Here is a 20,690-nt window from a genome sequence, read left to right as displayed (position 1 = left end):
ATTTTAGAGAAAACCACTTGGCCAAAAGCAGGTGTGCCGAGGTCAAAGCATTAGAACACCAGTTGGCCTTGGGAGGACTGGGAATGGGAGAGGACAGGCAGTCCAGGAAAGGGCCCGGACCAAGGGTGGGGCTTCCACTGTACAATGTAAACCTAGGGGAGCCCCCGAAGTCTGTGTCGGGGTGGGGTGCTGGAGGTGGAAGGGCCACTTAGGGCAGATAATGAAGACCTGAACCATGAACTACGACCTTGAACTAGGAAAGACGGTACCGGACATGAGAGCTGTTACAGAAGGCAACTGCTGTACGTGAGGAAGCTCCAAAAGGGCCCCCAAGAGGAAAAGGATGCCGTGAGAAGGAGCTGGTGCAGGCAGGTGACGATTATTATATTTTTAGATAAGTTGAGTCTAAGTGGAAAAGTCCAACACTAGTTGAAAAATTAACAGGAATAAATGTGTATTTCTGTTTCAGCATAGAAGTCCCCTCCCCACAAACCCACATACACAGATGGAGAATGAAGGACAAGTGGTTAACAGTTGCCCTTGTGATCGACAAGCCCAGGGGTCAAGTTTCCTGTGTGGGAAGCAGGCATCCTGACCGCTGGCCTTATTAAAACTAGAGGAATTGAGTGGGTGCCTGATTATGTCACTTTTGGATGAGTTGAGTCTGAGGTTCCAGGGGCAGGCCGGCTGGGATCCAGAGCATGGCCACTGCACCATTAGGAATGAAATCTCGTTCCAGCCCTCTGTCTGAGGTCACTTCTCTCCATTGTGACCTAGGGCATTAGGCAAGTTGCTCACCACCAGCCAGCGTGGGAGCCACCCAACCTTGGGCTTCATCGGAAAGCTTGAGGATGGTACCCATGTTTTCAGTTGCTGCGTTTTTGGAGGTTTACCCCATTTGAGGACAAGGTAAACAGATCTCTCCAGCATTCTCTCCTATCAGTTACTTTTGCCAAAAGCAGTAGATATTTAAAGCTCTAAAACTACAAAAAAGAAAACCTGAAAAGAACTCAATTCTTTACCAGTAGAAAGGTCAGTTTGTAAGCTACATCTAGAGACGTTCCGGTTAAAAATTATCCAAAACAAAACCACTACAAAAGGTATTAGGCATAGTTACTCCTCCATCAAAACAGTCCTTATTTGTTTAGTCACTGAGGCCCCATTCATTCTAGATACCCATCACTGCATAACAAATCCCCACAGGAGTCAGTGGCTTGAAACAGCCATTATTTTATTCTCTCTCTGGTTTCTGAGGGTCTGGAATTCAGGCAGGGCTTGGCTTGGTGGTTCCGGATGAGAGTCCTCAATGTGACTGCAGCCACAGAGAAAGGAGCTGGGGCTGGAATAAAGGGCGGGAGTGGGGGTGGGGGGCGGAGAGACAGCTGGCACAGGTGGAGAGCGGCAGGGCATCTTTCTCTTACTTCTCGTAGGTTCAGACCATGCAGTCTCTTCCCATGGACCAGTCTGGGCTTCCTCACAGCGTGGCAGCCTCAGCATGGTCCAGAGAGCAAGGTGGAGAATGCATCACCTTTTCCAACTCATCCTCAGAAGTAAGGCAGTGTTATTTTTGCCACATTCTACTGGTTACAAGTGAGACTCAAACCTAGCCAGATTCAAAGGGAAGAGATGAGACTTTATCTCTTGTTGGGGTGTGGGGTGCGGGTGGGCAAAGAGAACATGTGACGACGGTGCGTCCGTCCTTAGAGAAATGAGCCTCCCCCAGTCTAAGGTTAGCTGTGTACGGCAGATGTCACATACGAGGAAACCATCGCCATTCTCATTTCTGAGGTATGTAAGCCAGGCAAAGCATTTCTAAGCTGCTTGTAACACAGAGGAGGGGAAGAAACCATCATATCCTTGTGTTTTAGCCCCTTTGCAACTTTAAAGATAATACAACATGTGGAAAGTACTTTGTGAACTTGAAGTTGTCGTGATCGTTCAATGCAATTTGGAAACATCTCTGAAAAGTTTGTTATCTCTGAAATTCTGACATATTATCAAGGGAGATGACACTCTCCTTGGCAAGTTTTATCTTCTTAACAAATAGCACTTGACTTGCCCTTAGAAAGTATTTGGGTATTTCCTAGAGTCTCATTTAATAGAGAACTTGGAAAGTAAAAACCATCACCAACTGGCCTTATAAACTGTTTCTCATTGGATGAGACAGTAAGTACAGCTGTGGGCAAGGAACGCTTGCCTTGGGCTGCAGTTTAGGAAAGAAAGTGCAACACAGCAGGTGCCAGGTGACTGGTCAGTCTGCTGTCCTCGGAAGGGACGGTCCCAAGGACAACATTACCGTCTGCAAACTGAAGCTCACTTCTCCTCCTGGGTCCAGCCAACTCTCATTTCACATCTTCCTGGGTTTTGTCCATTTTAGTTCTGATTTTTTAAATCTTTGATTCAACGTTGCCGTACATAAACATATATATATATACACATACACAAATATATATATGACAAATATATGTACGACAACCTTGAATCAAAAACTTTTAAAAGAAAATGCTTATCTCAGGATATTTAATTAACTAATGCTGGAACACTGCCATTTTCTTCTGCTTTGGGGTATGTATGTGTGTTTAGAGAGGGGTGAACACTTAACCCCTGAAACGTTTTGATTCTCAAACTCTTCTTTTCTTCTGATTGCAGCTCTGCGTGCATGTGGCCTGCGGCATTCTGTTCCTTTTATAATAGATTTTCTTTCCTGGACCGGCAGTGAGCTTGGACACAGACAAGGGACGGGGCCTGGGGTGGCTAACGAGGTTTCTTGATTCAAGCTCGCCCCCTGCTGTTGGTTTGGTGAAGTGCAGTTTCTTTATTGCGTAGTGCATTTCTTGGCGAGGGGGATTCTGATCTCTTTCATCTCTGCAGGACTCCTCCACCGTTCTTTCTCCACATCTTCTCCAAGGGGCAACCTTCCAAGGTTCCCCTTCTGTCTCGAAGCCTCGGGTCCCACACGCATTCCAGTATTTCCACCCAGGATGGGGCTTGTCTTTCTAGGGGTGATGTTTTCTGGGCTAGGTCACCACAGGCTTCCCAGACTCCTGTCCTTTTCTCCACATTTTCTCTGCTATCTCTGCCCACTGCTCCGGACAGGGGTGGGCTCCAGAGCTGCCTGGCTGGACTTGGGTGTTTATCTCATTAATCACAGGTAACTTGGAAGTTTGTAGAATTCTGTCTCCTTGAAATATGCACGGCATCTGTAAACAATGGTTTTCTTTGCTCTATTTGTCAATTTGGGTTATTTTTGGGGAAGTTACGCAAAGATATTTGGACCTAAGCAACCAGCATTCTATTGTAACTCAGAGCTCTATATGTCGAAATGCCATTTACTGCATTAAATAGGTCCGTTCTACCCAAACCTACATACTCTTCACAATACAAGAATGTCTCAGCGCAGCAGTATAGGTAACTTTTTAAACAAGGAACACTTTGTCATCACTAGCATGCTTTCACACACGCACCCACGAGACCAATTGTTTAAAAGACTTTCTGACAACTAAAGCAGACTGGAGCAAACATTCTTAAATACCATCAGCTGTCACCAAAACATCCCAACTTGCCCCGACCAGATCAGCAGAGGGCAGAGCCCCTAACACCACCTGCCACCCTGAATGAAACCTCAGGTGGCAGAAGTCATTGGGAAAGCCACATCCGGGTTTCAAGCTGCCCTGGGATATTCAAGTTTCCGCCTAAATTCAGATAATCCTCAGGGTCGGAGGAGGGCGCTCCTGGCCTCGGTGCCAGCCCGGCTCAGACACACCCTGCAGGAGACGCTGTCCCCCCAGCACCGGAGGATGTCTGTGGCTGGGGGAGAGGAGGACAGGCCCTTCCCGGGGGCACAGCAGGCCTGAGAGCTGGGAATTGCCCCCCCTCCCGCCAAACAGCCCCCATTCAGGCCTGCTGGGTGCAGGCGTCGGAATCCTGGGCCCCCCCAGCGCTCACCCTCAGCAGGGTGACCAAGTCAGGTTGTCACCGACCTTGTCCGCAGGCTGATTTGACAGATCACACACCCTGGATCAGCTGCCTCCCAGCACCCCCGCTCCCCTCCCGGTGTTTCCTAGGGTTCCCCGGCCCCAACATCCCCCTCCCCCGATGAGTCACACTCGGATCTCTGCTCAGGGCCTGCTTCTAGAGGCTCCCGGAGTGAGGCAGCCTCCCGGGGGAGCCTCTCCTCCAGCCTCCCAGAGCCTCCAGTGGGACAGTCATCGCCCAGGTCAGAGCAAGGAAGGCAGCCCCAAACAGGGCGAGATGGACAGGGGTCGTGGATGCAATGCCCCCGGGTCTGGGAGGCTCCCGAGCTGGTCCCGATGGGAGTGCCGAGCAGAGTCTGGACCACTGGTGGGGCTGCGGCGGAGCATTTAAAGGGCGGGTGGTGAGGAGGACCCCCGGCTTTCTCTGACCCGGGCCTGTGGACACAGCAACGTCTCTGTAAATATTTGTGGAAGGGAGGAGTTCAGCGTGAGGGAACCACACTAACGTAAACCCTGTTCACCACGGAAGCCTCTTCCGGTCAGCACTCGAACAACAGGGGAACATTTGTTGTTTCCTGATGCAACAGAGAAATCAGGGCAGCAGGCTGAGCTGGAGTTGAATTCGACAGAATCCCTCCCGCTGCCACCGTGGGGCTCTGAAAACCCGACACCAACCCCCAGCATCCTCTCTGCGGCGAATTCTTGGGTGAGGTCGCATGTGCAAGGAGCTGTCATTTGTGGAGACGTGGACACGGCTCACGGGCGCCTCCCCAGCCCCTCACTCTGCCACAAGGCTGGCGGGTGCCCCACGTCCCCACCCCACCCATTAGAGGCAGAAGCTGGCATCCCAGCATCCAGGTGTGCAGTGGAGCCCACGAAATACTGAGTGGCTGAGATCAATGCACCTGTTCACCAGGTGGGGCCCACCTTAGTGATTCAGACAAGGACAATCCACCTGGGTCCTGTTTCAGAAGAGGCCACACAAAGCTCATGTCCTACCCAGGAGCAAGGGAAGCATTTTGAACGCAGGAGAGAAAGATGAACATTTACACACAAGATCACCGCTGTTTTCAATTCTTGGAGAGATCAGTTCATCAAATCAACAGTTATTTTTAAATTTCATTATTTTACAATAATCAACACTTTTTTTTAAAGATGTTGGGGGTAGGAGTTTATTAATTAATTAATTAATTATTGCTGTGTTGGGTCTTCATTTCTGTGCGAGGGCTTTCTCTAGTTGCGGCGAGCGGGGTCCACTCTTCATCGCGGTGCGCAGGACTCTCACTATCGCGGCCTCTCTTGTTGCGGAGCACAGGCTCCAGACACGCAGGCTCAGTAGTTGTGGCTCACGGGCCTAGTTGCTCCGCGGCAACTAGGTCCTCCCAGACCAGGGCTCGAACCCGTGTCCCCTGCATTGGCAGGCAGAATTCTCAACCACTGCGCCACCAGGGAAGCCCAATCAACACTTTTTAATACACATTTCATGCCTGGCATGGGGTTAGATACTGGGCACACGGCCAGGAACAGGCAAGCTCCAGCTTGACCCTCCCCTCAAGGAGCTTTGTGAGAAAGGCCACTCTAGTGCAATCAGTCCACTGAATATTTTATGACTAATTCTCCTATAAATATCTACTTTGTCTAATGTGGGTCTGTGGGATCTGGTCACAGAGCCCAGATAAGGAATGCCTAACCATTTAGGCATTAAAACCTCAAAGAATTAAACAGGGCTTTATATAAAATGTGTTCTAAATCACTCTCCCTTAAGTAAGCAACCTGTCAGGAGAAACGTTAACATTTCTGTGATGCTCTGGGACCTTGATCATGGGACCTTTGATGGTCAACAACCTTCAGTGCATAGGTCTGCATGAAGGCTTTGCACCCTCCACTGTGAGGAGCATTACAAGTGCAAGCACAGGTTAGGGAGACTGGCCACAGACTTCCACCTGGATACACCTTTCCCGGAAAAAACAAAACCAAGTAGCACACCATCCTCCTCTGTTGGCATCGGCCTCTCGTCAAAGCGCGGTGAAGGGGATGTGGATGCAGGATTTCCAGGTGATGCAACACTGCTGCTTTTCTAAACAGACCCCCGAAGCCGGGACATGAGCTTCCCCAGCCTCACCTGTTCAAAGCCACAGTCGGTGCTCTCTCTCTTGCGCTCTATGATTATATCTAGCAGTATGATAAGCAGGTGATCCAACAGCGCTGCGTCCAGCACGGCAGCCCCTGCGGCAGAGGCCACGGCTGCTCCCCAAGCACGCACGTGCCCCGTCTATTTCTCAGACCTTCTTGCATCTGGGGAGTGTATGGGATTGGGTTCTGTCCAGCCAAATAGGGGTGGTAGTTACGTGTGTCCCTCTTAGACGTGGGATTTAACCATCCCAGTCTGCAGCCCCTTCGCCCCTCCTGCAGTGACCTTGTAACTGTCTGTTCCTGATGACTTGCTGCAGTAAAGGACAGCCCGGGGCACTGAGCCCCGACCTGCAGAAGAGCCATCCCACACGCACTGCCAGACGCACACCTTTATGTGTTAAGCTCCGAACGTTTGGGGTTTATTTACTAACCTCTCCAGACAAACGCAACCATCTGGTCAGACGTGCCCTGCGTCTCTCTGTTACTGGGAAACCTGGCATAAAATGCACGGAGGCCCTGCCCCCCATTCAGGACCTCCATTATCGTCCTCACTGCCCATTGGACTGAACTGTTACGCACGCATAACTCTTTCTAATTCTCTCTTTTGTGACAGGGGCTGTTCTTAGCCCCATTTCACACATGAAGAAACTGGGGCTCAGAGACGTTCATTCATTTGCCTCGATACACACAGCTAGCGAGTGAGGCCCCGTGGCTTTACAGCACACGCTCTTGTTCACCACACAGCGCTGCCTCTCCGCCAGCCTCTTGCTTCCGCCCCAGCCATCTCCTGGAGGCTGCGTGCTTCGCCTAACTGCATTGCTCCACGGGGGTCCCACGGTGATACCCCTGTCCACACTTGGTTTGACCTGAGATTTATGACACCCTAGGTTCAGAGGAGGGCAGGGCACAGGATGTCTCAGCAAAGAATGAAATACCATGGCCCCTTGTGATTGGACTTTTTGGGAGACAGTGCTTCTTCAAAACCCAGAAATTCATGACCGTGATGGGAAGCTATCTCTGCAAACAGCCCTGGGAAACGACTGCTTCCAGGTTATTTTAATGCCTTCCTTTGAACAGAGCCCCAGGTATAGAGCTGCCTCCACGATGGATGAAGTTTCTCAAGAAATATCTTCTCCATTACCAACTCATGCTCTGAATCACATTCCACTCTGGCCCAAGAATTCCATCAATGAGCTTTGGTGTTTTATATTTTCGTCTCTGAATTTTTCGGAATTGTTCTAATTGTGTATAAGTAGATAGTACCTTTATAATCAGAAATGAAAGCTATTATCTATTAAAGAGGGACTCACAGGGAGGAGAAACGCTCAACTATTACACCAGCCGTAACCGGTTTTTTAGGGCAAACATTCGGACTCCCGGAGTGGGGTGGGTTTTACTGGGCTTGGACTGACTTGAGATTTGGTGTCTTCTTTCCCTCGAGGCACAAAATATGCTGGTACCGATCGAAACCAAATCAATCGCCCTGACTTGAGCTCTGTAAGCAACAGCTGTGATACTTTTAGAAGTGCGGTGTGGCGGCACGGTCTCGGCAGCAAAGGTTTTATTTTAGAAAATCTCTTAAGTGTTCAGGTTTGTAAATATACTCCCATTTCTAGCTTCTGGATCTGGGATGCTTACTTATCTGAGGCTCTCGGCTTGGCTACAGTTTGACAAGAGCGGCCAAAATGAATGTTTTTCTTCCTGGAAGGCATCACGGGTCCTGGGATTTGGAATCACACTCCTCACTCAAATCCCCGCTTCCATATCTTCTCACCTTGGGACCCCAAGCCAGTGAATTACATCCGCCCGAAGTTCAGTTCTGCTGATCCATGAACAGTGGGAAGTAACAGCTCACCCCAGGATGTAGTAGGAATGGGATGAGCTGACATCGGTGGCACGTCCAGCCCAGGGCCTGGCCCAGAGAAGCTGCCCCACGAGCTGCTCACTCCGTCCCTCCTCCCTTCCACACTGGCTGGGGGCCGGCCGTGCTCAGAAGTGAGCCTCTGAAAACACAAGCCAGAAGTTTCCTTCAACACTGTTCCTCAGCATCTGGTTTTGCTGACTGTGTGCTTTTTTGATATCTATCACAATCCTTCAGCTTAATGACTGCAAGACTCAATAACATAACTGGAAGTGCCCTTAGCTGCAGGGCAGCACACGATGGAGAGTAACTACTGTTGTTATTATTATTGTGAAGGTCATTTTTATCTGGGCTTTGAATGCCTGCTCTCGCTTTGACACACAAGATGCAGCATTTATCTTGTAGAACTGGCTGATGTAGTGAGAATTGAGCCAGAAGTCAGACACCCTCCCCGTCCGCACTGCAATCCCCTCCCAGGCCTGACACCGCTTCTTTGGACACAGAATTGCAAAGAACATCACCAGGCAGGTCTCCTTGTACCACTTTGCAGTGACCCAAGTGGATAGATCCTCCGAAACACTGCCATTAGCATTCTCACAGGGTCAGCTGCATGCTCTTTCTTTTCTTTTCTTTTCTTTTTTAATTAAAAAAATTTTTTTTGGCTCAGTTGGGTCTTCATTGCAGTGCGCAGGCTTCTCACTGCAGTGGCTGCAGAGCACGGGCACTAGGTGCGTGGGCTTCAGTAGTTGCAGCACATGGGCTCAGTAGTTGTGGCTCGTGGGCTCAGTAGTTGTGGCACACGGGCTTAGTTGCTCCATGGCATGTGGGATCTTCCCGGACCAGGGCTTGAACACGTGTCCCCTGCACCAGCAGGCAGATTCTTAACCACTGAGCCACCAGGGAAGTCCCCTGTCTTCTCTTTTAAGTTACTTTTAATTTTCTCTTGGGTATTCATACCTTTTGACTTAATATGTTCCCCAATCCAAATTCTACTCATTGTAGTGTTCCCCAATTCAAGATCCAGCCTCTCCACTGCTGGTCTTCAAGGAACCCTGGAGTCGTGGGAAAGTCGGGAAGCTTGGGCCACCATCCCAGACACTAACGAGGAAGCTCTGTGGCTTCTCTGGGCCTCAGTTCCCTTCCTTGCACCCCAACGGGCTCGGGGCTCTCCCAGCATCTGCTCTGTGTTCGGGACGTGGCATGGGAAGTCCGCTCCTGGTTTCTAAATCTTGGCTCTGGCCCCACTTACGAACTCTGTGACTTGGGACAAGCTTACTTAACTTCTCAGAGCCTGTGTTTACCCATCTGTAAAATGGGATCAAGGAGCTTACTTCACAAACTATGTGGGGACCCTGAATGGTATGACGTAGAGAAGGTTCCCAGCACAGTGGGAACTACTTTTCTTTTAATCACAGACTTTAAAAAAATTCTCATCAAAAGAGCTCTATTCAAGTTAAGACACGTTTTTTATAAACCATAACCACTCTTGGACAAACCCATAAAAAGATAACTATGAGCAAATCAGTTGTTTAAGGTCTCAGAGTCCAGCTCCGCTGGATCACTGTTTCACTCAGGCTTTTTTCAGGTGACACTGTCCTCTGTGATGTCAAGAGCAAAGAGAGCAAAGATAATGCTGTTTTGTTTTCTGGTTTCTGGGTTGTTGTTTTTTTTACTTATTTAATTTGAAAAAATTAGAAAAAGATAAGTTTGAAATTAGAGCAGGTAGCACACAGGAAGCAAAGAAACTAAAAAGAAAAATCCAAATAGGTAAAAACAACTCAGTCATAAAAGTACAATTTACAGTCTCGCATATCTCATAAAAACAAACAAAAACACAAAATGTCTTTCCTGCTAGATTAGACTTCTTGATCTCTCCAGAAAGGGGACAAAAAGCAACTAGTGATGTGAGATTAAAATCAAACATAACTGTTATTCACCCCAGCAACATTTAAATAAATGGCCCACAGGGCCTCAAACGTGAAGTGTGTGTGCTGTGAGAACCCGGACACATAATTTAACTTTTCTAGGACTTGGTGTTCCCCTTCTGTAAAGTTAGGTGCTAGGATTCAACGATTTTTAGGGTCTTTTGTTATCTAAAGTTCTTTGCCTACGTAAATGCTTATGCAAATTTAATTCACCATCTTGTTTGAACACCGATACTGCACCTGTTTTATAACACCTGTCAAGGAAGCATGTTCGTGTAGATAATTTATAAATTTGTAAATGCCCAGGGGCAATAATACCCCTTGCATTTCTAAAGTTATCACTTCTGTATCAGGAGACTTTATTTTTCCTTTCCAAACAAATAAAAATCTATTCAGCTAGACCTCAAACAGAGACGTGATTATTTTCTTTTCCATTGAAAATATAGCTTCTATAGCATTATTTGCCTTTCTGGGAATTTCATTAGATTTGGAGGAAAATCACACCCTGTAAGACTGGAGTGTAGCACGTGTCGATTGTAATCAGAGGTCCCAAGTCTCCCAATATTCAATTATGTTTTTGTTTCTAAGAGTGAAATCTGACTTTAAAAGACCGCAGAGTAAAAGCCCAGGGATGCCACAAAGCAAGGCTTTGCTCCCCCTGAGCATTTTATTTGTTTTTTCACAGTATTTTTTAATTCTTGTGGAATGAAAACTGCACCAGAGCCATGAAAGAGTTCATGTGAACAGGAAATCCCCCTCATCACAAAGAAGGTTGATTCTCAGCTGGAAACAAATATAAAGTCAGAGAAAAATATTGGTGAAGTTTCTGCCATGAGTCAAGATGGCTCCAGTTTGCTTGAGGGTTTAGTTTAAAATCGTCATTTTCTGGAACCTCCAGGCTATTTGGGGGGCGGTGTCAAATCTAATCAACAATTTGTAAAAGAATCCCTGTGGTGTCATTTTATGGTAACCGGAGTGCGGGATTTAAAACTTCCTGTGTGGAGGAAAAAATGTGAAGAAAGCGGAGCTCAGGTTCCAAACGACCTTTTCCTCAGTGAGGCTGGGGCTACCCTACCCTGGCTCTCCACTGCGGCAAAGACCCCAGCAGACAGGTGAGCACGGAGCCATAGGCAGAAGGGGCCCTGGTGGAGTGGGGATGGGGAAGGGGTCCCCTGGGCTTAGAGGGGAAGGAGCTTGTATGGACCAGGCCACCAGTAGTTGCTGTAACCCCACTCCCGGGGGCACGGTTCAGCCACACACTTATTCCCCGTTTCCTTGTGTTTCCCCTAGCAATGCCCATCAGCATCCTTCCTTTCCCCGCCTCACCTGGATTTCCACAGCCTCTGCCTGCATCCTCAGCCCCTTTAAAGGCTTCACATTCAAACAGAATGAAAAAACAAACAAAAATCCAAAACACTTTGCTGTTAATGATGGAGAAGGATTAAAGGATGGAGGAGGATTAAAAACACTCCCTCCTGTTTTTAAGAGCAGAAATAAGACAAGGACGCCCACTTTCACCACTTCTATTCAACACAGTACTGGAAGCCCAAGCCAGAGCGTTAGGCAAGAAAGAGAAATAAAAGGTATCCAAATTGGAAAGAAAAGAAGAGTTATCCCTGTTTACAGATGACATGATCTTATATGTTAGAAAATCCTAAAGATTCTGCAAACAATTAGAACGAATAAAAGAATTCAGCAAAGTTGCAGGATACAAAATCAACACACAAAATCAGTTGCATTTCTATACATTTAGAATGAACAGTACAAAAAGGAAATTAAGAAAACAATTCCATTTATAATCACATTAAAAAGAATACTTAGGAATAAATTTAAATTTTTCCAAGGAGGCAAAAGACATACACTGAACACTACAAAATGTTGCTGACAGAAATTAAAGAAGACACAAATAAATGGGAAGACATTCAGCGTTTATGGATTGGAAGATTTATATTAAGATGTCAATACTAACCAGATGTAATGCAATCCCTAGCAAAATACCAACACCATATTTTCTTTTGCAAACATTGAAAAATTCATCCTAAAATTCATATAGAATCTCCAGAAACCCTGAATAGTCAAAACAATCTTGAAAAAGAAGAACAAATTTGGAAGACTCACACTTCCTAATTTCAAAACTTACTGTAAAGCTACAGTAATCAAAACAATGTGGTATTGGCATAAAGACAGACAAAAAGACCCACAGATTAGCACATAAAGCCCAAAGATAAACCCATGCATATATGGTGAAATAATTTTCAATAAGAGTGCCAAGACCATTCAATGAGGAAAGGACAGCCTTTCCAACAAATGGTGCTAGGAAAAATGGATATCCACATGCAAAAGAACGCAGCTGGTCCCTTAACTCATACCATATACAAAAATTAAAACAGATCAAAGACCGAAGTGTAAAAGCTAAAACTATAAAACCCTTGCAAGAAAATATAGGAGAAAAACTTTAAGACATTGTATCTGGCAATGATTTCTTGGTATGACTCCAGAAGCAGACAACAGAAAAAAAAAAAAAAAAAGATAAATTGGACTACATCACAATTAAAAAACATGTGTGCCTGAAAGGACACAAGCAATTGAGTGAAAAGGCAGCCCACAGAATGGGAGAAAATATTTACAAAGCATGTATCTGATAAAGGATCAATATCTAGAATATAGACTGAACTTCTACAACTTGACAACAAAAACAAACAACTAGATTTAAAAATGGTCAAAAGACTTGAGTAAAAATTTCTCCAAAGAAGATATACAAGTGACCAACAAGCAAATAAAAAGATGCTCCACGTAAGTAACCATTAGAGAAAGGCAGATCAAAACCACAATGAGATACTATGTTGTACCCATTAGGATGACTATTACCCAAAAAAACCACACACACACACACACACAAAAAAAAACCCAAAATAACAAGTGTTAGCGAAGATGTGGAGAAATCGGAACCCTTGTGAACTCTTGGTGGGAATGCAAGATAGTGCAGCTGCTATGGAAAACAGTATGGCAGTTCCTCAAGAAATTAAAAATAGAATTACCATATGATCTAGCAGTCCCACTTCTGGGTATACACCCCTAAAAACTGAAAACAAATATCTCTTTCAAAGAGATATTTGAACTTGCATGTTCGGAGAAGCATTATTTACCATAGTCAAAAGGCAGAAGCAGCCCAGCTGTCCACTGACAGATTAACAGATAAACAAAATGTGGTATTACATGCAATAGACTATCATTCAGCCTTAAAAAGGAAGGAAATTCTGCCACGTGCTACAATACGGTTGAACCTTGAGGACATTATGCTAAGTGAAATAAGCCAGTATTTCATGTGGTAAATACACAGCATTTATGCTGTATGAAATAAGCCAATAAACAAGACAAATACTGTATGATTCTACCTATATGAAGCATCTAGAGCTGTGGAAATCAGAGACAGAGAGTGGAGTGGTGACTGCCAGGATCTGGAGAGAGAGGGATGGAGAGTTATTGTTTAGTGGGTATTTCCGTTCGGAAAGATGAAAAGAGTTCTGTGGATGGAAGGTGGGGATGGACGTACAGCAATCTGAATACACTTCATGTCGCTGAACTGTACCCTTAAAATGGTGAAGATGGTAAATTTTGTTATATTTTACAATTAAAAAAGAAGGGAAAAAAACTATAACCAGTCTATTAGTTGAAATTCTTTCTTTGTTAAAGAATTTGATGGTCCACCAGCAATACAGGCTTACAAATAAGAGAGAAGATGGTTAAAGGTGGGGTGGGGTGGTACATGTGCGCCTTCACACCTCCACTGCCGCCCTTCACCCCTTTTCCTATTTCATCAACTCACTGCAAAGAAATTATTGGTAGACTTGAGGGCACAGAAAGGATGGAGGTTTGAGAATGCCTAGGAAAGTGAACTATAAACGAACTATAAACGTCACAAAAATATTTGTGTTAAGTATTTCTATTTCAGAGGGAAATTGTGAAACCAGATTTCCTGAGCATTTCTCCACAGCTGTGGTGGGAGCCAAGCTGGAGGCTCAGACAAGGGAGGGTGGGGGGAACACAGGTTCCCGGATGCACCAACTGTCACACCCACCTGTACAACGGTGGGTCACGTGATGGAAAGTTCCTCAGCCTGCTGACTCGGAGAATCAGGCTCTGTCCATGGATACACCTGGGGCCAAACTGTTCCAGCCCTGATTAGCTTGACCTTGAGCAGGTCACTCATGCTGTCCAAGCTTCCATCTTCCCAGTGTCAAATGGGCATAAGAAGAGTACCCATCTTCAGGATTGCTGCAAGCACTTGAAAAGACAGTGCATGGTCTGTGCGGGGTACGAGACATGCACAGACTCAATAAAGGTCAGCTCTCACCATGATGCCCAGTTCAGTCAGCCCTCAGTACTCTATCGACAAAATCAAGTGGTCTCTTCAGCCCCAAGGCCCTTCTCCATCAGACTCAGAAACCGTGTGTTAGAGGGCGCCAGATGAGTCCCAACTATCAGAGGGGCTCTCTCTGCGGGGAAGATAAGCAGTTAAGGGGAATGAACCAGCAGCAACCCTTGAGCTGCAACATTTTCAGACTCCTGGCACCAGATCAAGAAACATAAAATTCTGCACTTATGACCATCCTGCTCCATGAGCTAACCCTAGGACAACACCTCCATACCTCTGCTGTAGACAATGTCACCCTCTCCTGGATTTAGATATACTAAAACGGCTAACTGTGGCTTTGTAGCTCAAAGCTCTCTTAAGCTCCAGACCCTGGAATCAGTCTCCTTGACACCTCCGCCTGAGTTCCCACTGTCACTGCAAACTTAACACATACAACAGGGGACTCTTCAGTGTCACGCCTTTTCCTCCCAGGTTTACCATCTCCTTCAACGGCACTCCCGCTAGCCCGAGTGGTCAATGCAGGAAGCCCGGGGCCATCCCGGATGATTTCCTCCTTTGCACACCTCACAGCAAATCCATCATTGAGCTCTGCTGGGTCTTCTCTAAACAGTGCCTCTGATTCTTCCTGAGAACCCAGAGCCGCCCTCTGAAGGATTATAAGACTCTCCCATCTGGTCCCCTCGAGGCCACTCTTGCTTCACTGAAACCCTTTCTGTAACCAGCAGTCAGGGTGATCTTTTTAAGATAAAATCCTACTACAATTGGTTCCACTGAGTGCAGGTGTTGTCACCCGTCCTCTTGAACAATCCCAAGGTTCTCTCCTACTTCAGTGCCGGGCTTCGGGGGGTGGGAAGGGGCAGGCGTTGCTGGAGCCAGTTCAGATGCATTACGTAAGCTGAGTTCAGGAACCTGAGCTCTGCCCTCACCAGTTTTCTGTGAGAAAAAAGAGCGGAGCCTGCAGAGACCTGTGAATCCTGCCCCTGCGTGACAGCAGTGGTTCCACGGGACAGAACCTCAGGGTTTGAACGGAGGAAACTCCAAGGTCATGGTGTTGGTCAGGGGGAAAGCAAGGGCAGGACCATGAGTTTTCTACAAAGCTAAATCTACTCTTTTAATTACATGTATATATTATTTTATGGTATTTATGTAATGTCATAGAATCTTTTTTATTATTTTTAGTGTCACACTCCACGATGTTATTTTTTTTTTCCTGATGTTATTTTTAATAGGCTGTGATCAGAATCTGCATTTTTAGGAATTCGGAAGTTCTATTACTCATCTCCCAAATCCAGTCATTTGGTCTCTAGCACTCCCTGAGGCAGCAGAAGGAGAAGCTGTGGTTGGTTACGGGCTGACTCTCCAGGGACCCTGGCACCCAGCGCTGCTGGTTTAACGGCACACCTCCAAACCAGCAGTCGAGATCCACCCACTTCACCTGTCATTTCTTTAAGCCTTCGGCTCCCATTCTCGGCTTCCTCCACTTCTGGGCGGGTGCCGAGGACTCCCTGCCCTGAGAACAAGGCAGGAGGGCAGGAGTGAGGTGACTCCTGTCGGGCGCTTTGACCACAGAATAACTACTCACCACCGAGAATGCCTGACTCTACTTCTGACCATGTGCACTGGTCACACTTCCTGCATATTTGATCATTTTCCAACTTTACATCCTGTTATGGGTTGAATTATGTGTCCTGCAAAAGATCAGTGGGGTTCTGATCCCCAGCGCCACACAGAATGGGCCCTTATTTGGAAATAGGGTCTATGCTGATTTCGTCAAGATGAGGCCTTTAAGCCCCTAATCCAGTGTGACCCGGGTCCTTATTAAAGGGGCAAATTTGGACACAGACACGTGCAGAGGGAAGGCCATGTGCGGACGGAGAGGGAGGACATCACCGGAGGACGCAGGTGGAGACTGGAGCCCTGCGTCCTCAGGCTGAGGATTGCCCAAGGCCACCAGAAGGTAGGAGAGGGGCCCAGACCGGTTCTGTCCTTGGCACCTCCAGAGGGAGTTAAAGGCAGCTCTAATACACCTTCGTATTTCCACAAAGAGATGCTCTGGAGATGTGATGGGTGTGGCTAAGAGTGTAGGTCCTGGCATTTGACAGAGCAGCTTTGAATTTCGGCTCTTCCATTTTCACGCTTTGTGACCACAGACAAGTTACTTAACCTCTCTGTGCCTCGGGTCTACGATCTGAAGAAAAGAGGGAAAATAAAACCACTTCCTGTGTCCCAAGGGACAACACAGGGGGTAACCACCTCAAAGGCGCTCGGTGCCCCTGGCTGGTGTGCTCCTCAGCTGGACCTTGAAGCCCCAGTCAGCGGACGCTCACGTCTCACGTGGCCCGTGTGGTCGCACAGGACCTGCATTCAGGAAGGCCCTACTCTTGGTTTAACGCTCTGACACCTCCTTGAAATTTTTCATAATTTTTGACCAGGGCGCCCCCATTTTCATTTTGCATTGAGCCCTGCAAATTATGTAGCGGTCCTGCCTGGCCCCTCAAGTCACGCACGTGGGTTGAAACTTGTCTGTCACCGGGGTTTGCAGGGCGGCGCCCTCTTCCGGAGGACGGAAGCAACTCTCCCGGGTCTGGAGCCTTTATTAGCTGTAAGCATCCCAGTCCCTCGGCCCATCCCTCCCATCCTTCTGGAGGCTGCATTCAAATTTCCAAATGTCTTTATCTCTGTGTTAAAGTTGAGCACTGCATGTACTTAGACTTAAAAGAATCTCTCTTGCAGAAACTTCTTCCAGGGTTCGGGGAAAAGAATCAAGAGAAAGAGCTTCCAAGGCTCGTGCTCTTCCTGATTCCACAGCACGGCCCCCGCGCCCTGGGCTGGTGCAGCCAAGTGGGCAGCATCTCCTGCAGGAAGCTGGAAAGCTGCCTCACAACAGGCGTACTTTTATTTTTAGCCCGAAGGGATATTTTGGCCCTTTAGTCACCCCGCCCAAGCTTCACGATTCTTTGTGCCTTCATTATTTAATTCAACAAGTTTTTATTAAGTACCTGCTATAGATATGCCAGCACTACTCTGGGGACAAATCAGACGAAGCCCCGACTTGCCCAGCGCGTGTCAGGTGCAGACAGATGCCGGGAGAACAGAGGAGGGCGTGGGTCGATTTGCTGTTTTTCACGGGGCGGTCAGGGACACCGTCTCTGCAGTGATGCTCGGGAGAGACCAGAAGCAGTGAAGGCGGGTCACGTGGGGATCTGGAGGGGGCCCATCCCTGGCTAAGGAGGAGCCGGACAGGGCTGGGACTGGGGCAGGCTTGCCACCTCTTGGGAGGGCGGGAGGGGAGGGGAGACGGGTGCTGAGCCCTGGCCATAAAGGGACTTGCGGGTTGTAGAGAAGGCTGTGGGTTTTACTCTGAGTGAGATGAAAACTGGAAGGAGAGGCACTGACATGTTTTTAGAAGTCGGCTGTGAGTACCCCGTGGAGAGAAACACAGCAGGGAGGCAAGAACAGAGCAAGGCCATGCGTCAGGCGGACACTGCAGGACTCCACGTAAGAGACGATGGGGGCTTAGAGGTGGCGGCAGTGGGCGGGCGACATGTGGACAGCTCAGGGATACTGCTTGAAGGCAGAGCTGATCAAACCTGCTGAGGGACTGGATGCAAGATATTGGGGTAGGGGGACAGTCCATGGTGTTGAGCCTGAAAACCTGGGAGAATGGCGCTACTGGATGAACTGGGGAAATGAGAGGAGGGGGCAGGACCAGGCGGGCAGGACAAGGAGTCCGCTTGGGACACATCCAGTCTGAGATTCCTACGAGCCCACCGAGCGGAGATACCCAAGAGACCACTGGGCACCCAAGAGCGGCTGCAGTTTCGGGGAGGCTTGACTTGGAAACCATCGCGCGCAGGTGGGATTGAGAGCAGCAAGGCTGGATGAGATCGCCTAGCGGAAGAATCAACTAGAAGAGACCAAGGACTAAGCCCCAAGGCACTCGATGGTCAGGGATTAAGGAAAAGGCAGGGGGGCTTGCAAAGGAGGCTGAGAAGGAGCCCCCAGAGAATCAGGAAAAGCGAGAGAAAGTGTGGCATTGAAAGCCAAGGATTTGTAAGAAGGAAGGGCGGGTACCTGTGTCTGATGCTACTGGAAGACGGAGGGAAATGGGGACCAAAAACTGGCCACAGGATGTGGCAACGTGGAGGTCACGGGTGCCCCTGACAAGGTCAGATGGGGTTACAAGACCTTGATGGGAGTGGGTCTAGGAAAGAATGGACGGGGCAGTGGGGACAGAGAACACACCCCTGAGAAAAGGGAGGAGTGGGAGGCAGGTGTGGGGTCAGGGGAAGCTTCTCTAAAGATGGGTGATACGACGGTATGACTGTACCTGGACGGAAGTGAGTCGGAAGAGACGCCAGGAAACTGGTGATCCAGGACACAGAGGGAGCCACTGTGGGAGGGATGTCCTCGAGTATGGGGAAAAGTTGGGGTCCACTGCACCAGCGCAGGGGTGGACCCCAGAGAGGAGGACAGACGATCTATCCATCGTGGCAGGAGGGGGACACAGAAGGTACATCCAGGTGCAGGTCTGTTGGTAGTTTCAGGGCAGGAGTCATGGAAGTTCTTCTAATTCTAGCATCTCAGTGAAATAAGACGTAAGGTCATCAACTGAGAGTGAGGAGGGCAAGGAGTGCGTGGGAGGTTCTAGAAGGGAGGAATCAGCATGAAATAATCCGGGGCTTCTTTTTTTCCAAGCCCATTAGTGGGCTGTGAAATCGATTTAGACGGTCACCATCAGCAGACTTTAAGTAAATGAAATAGGATAGGATCAGAGAGAAGGGAAAAGGAAACATCAGAGCAGTGTTAGTTTCTGAAACTTTATCTCTCGTATATATGTGAATGTGATTTTTTTTTTTTTTAAGTCTGTCAGATCTGATCTGAAGAAGACAGCGGACGGACTGATAAATGGAACAGGAGCCCTTGAGATCAATGGCCACAAACCCTCAACGTGCCCGTGGTTTTCCAGCCTGTCTGCCTGCCTGGTGCAGACACAGACCAGGGTTTGGATTCAGTCAGGGGAGTCCCCTGAGAGAGACAAGAAAATTAAGGTTTATGCAAAGGAACAGCTATAACCCCAGACCCCGAGATCCAGGCTGAGAAGGACGCAGGTGAGGATGTGACATGGACGAGGGGCAGTGACCAGGTGGCAGGGTCAATGGATTGTAGAGCATGGTTGTGGCCAAGCCAAAGCAACGCTACAGGAAAAACAAGATTCCACATCCCCTCCTCGAGACAGAGGGCAAGGCGGATCGCGTCCCCTCACCGTCCATTCGAAGACCTTTTCTGTTAAACGTTAAGTTTATTGGAAAATGCTTTATCAGTCAGAGGGTTTTCTCCTTGCTTCTGTGCTGGGTTTTCCCATGGTGTGTAAACGTGCTTGAAGTCAAATGGCTTAATAGCTTGGTCCATTTTCCTAGCACTCACCAAAAAACGTTTCCTCAAAGGCAGTTTTGTTAAATTACATAATACTTAATCATGCAGCTGTATAAGTACCTTCAGTTCAGTCAACCTTTAACAACTACTTTGCCATAATTCATTGATTTTTATCTCTGTTTCTAGAATGCTGTTTAATTTATAAAAGCATCAAAATCTTTGAGAACTACAAAGTCTTGGTTCTTATGCCAGGCTCTTTTTCTCTCTCAGGAAGAACTGAGTACAGCTTACCCTGAAGCCTCCCATACTTTCACGGGATGTATCATCTTTCATGGGATGTATAGAGAATCCCACAGAACAGTAAACAACAACTAAGACTCAGGACTTTAAATGGACTTATGGAAAAACAGAAGTGAAAATGCTACATTTTCAAACTATTCATTTTCTTTTACCCTTACAGTTGATCATTTTTTCCTCTTGCAATTCTTATTTTAATGGTTTCTTGATACTTACACGAAATGAAAAATACCTTAGGAAAAAACTAAGAAATAGATATTTCTACCTTATATCGATAGTTAAAATTAGATCTGGTGATAGATCTCTTGAGAGCTTGAATCATAATGTTTAAAATCTCATCTCAGAAATACTTGAAAATGATGTGACCTACAAGGGCTTAATTTCCAAAATACAAATAGCTCATACAACTCAACAACAGAAAAACAAACAACCCAATCCAAAAATGGGCAGAAGACCTAAATAGACATTTCTCCAAAGAATACAGATGGCCAATATGCACATGAAAAGATGCTCAACAGCACTAATTACTAGAGAAATGCAAATCAAAACTACAATGAGGTACCACCTCACACCTGTCAGAATGGCCATCATTAAAAAGTGTACACATAACAAAAGCTGGAGAGGGTGTGGAGAAAAGGGAACCCTCCAACGCTGTTGGTGGGAAGGTAAGTTGGTGCACCCACTGTGGAAAACAGTACGGATGTTCCTCAGAAAACTAAAAATAGAGTTACCATATGATCCAGGAATCC

General features: G+C 47.3%; 1 long non-coding RNA gene across 1 annotated transcript; it reads left to right on the top strand.

Annotated features, from left to right (window-relative positions):
- The first annotated feature begins 852 nt into the window (after window positions 1-852).
- On the top strand, window positions 853-2,752 carry LOC141276598 (uncharacterized). The gene is made up of 3 exons (XR_012326495.1): window positions 853-909; window positions 1,431-1,550; window positions 2,650-2,752. It is a non-coding gene; the product is annotated as an uncharacterized lncRNA (long non-coding RNA).
- The last annotated feature ends 17,938 nt before the right edge of the window (window positions 2,753-20,690 follow it).

This window comes from Tursiops truncatus, chromosome 15, assembly GCF_011762595.2.
Source record: "Tursiops truncatus isolate mTurTru1 chromosome 15, mTurTru1.mat.Y, whole genome shotgun sequence".
Lineage (NCBI taxonomy): Eukaryota > Metazoa > Chordata > Mammalia > Artiodactyla > Delphinidae > Tursiops > Tursiops truncatus.
Note: the sequence above shows the minus strand (reverse complement) of the source record. Positions and strands in the feature narration are given on the sequence as shown.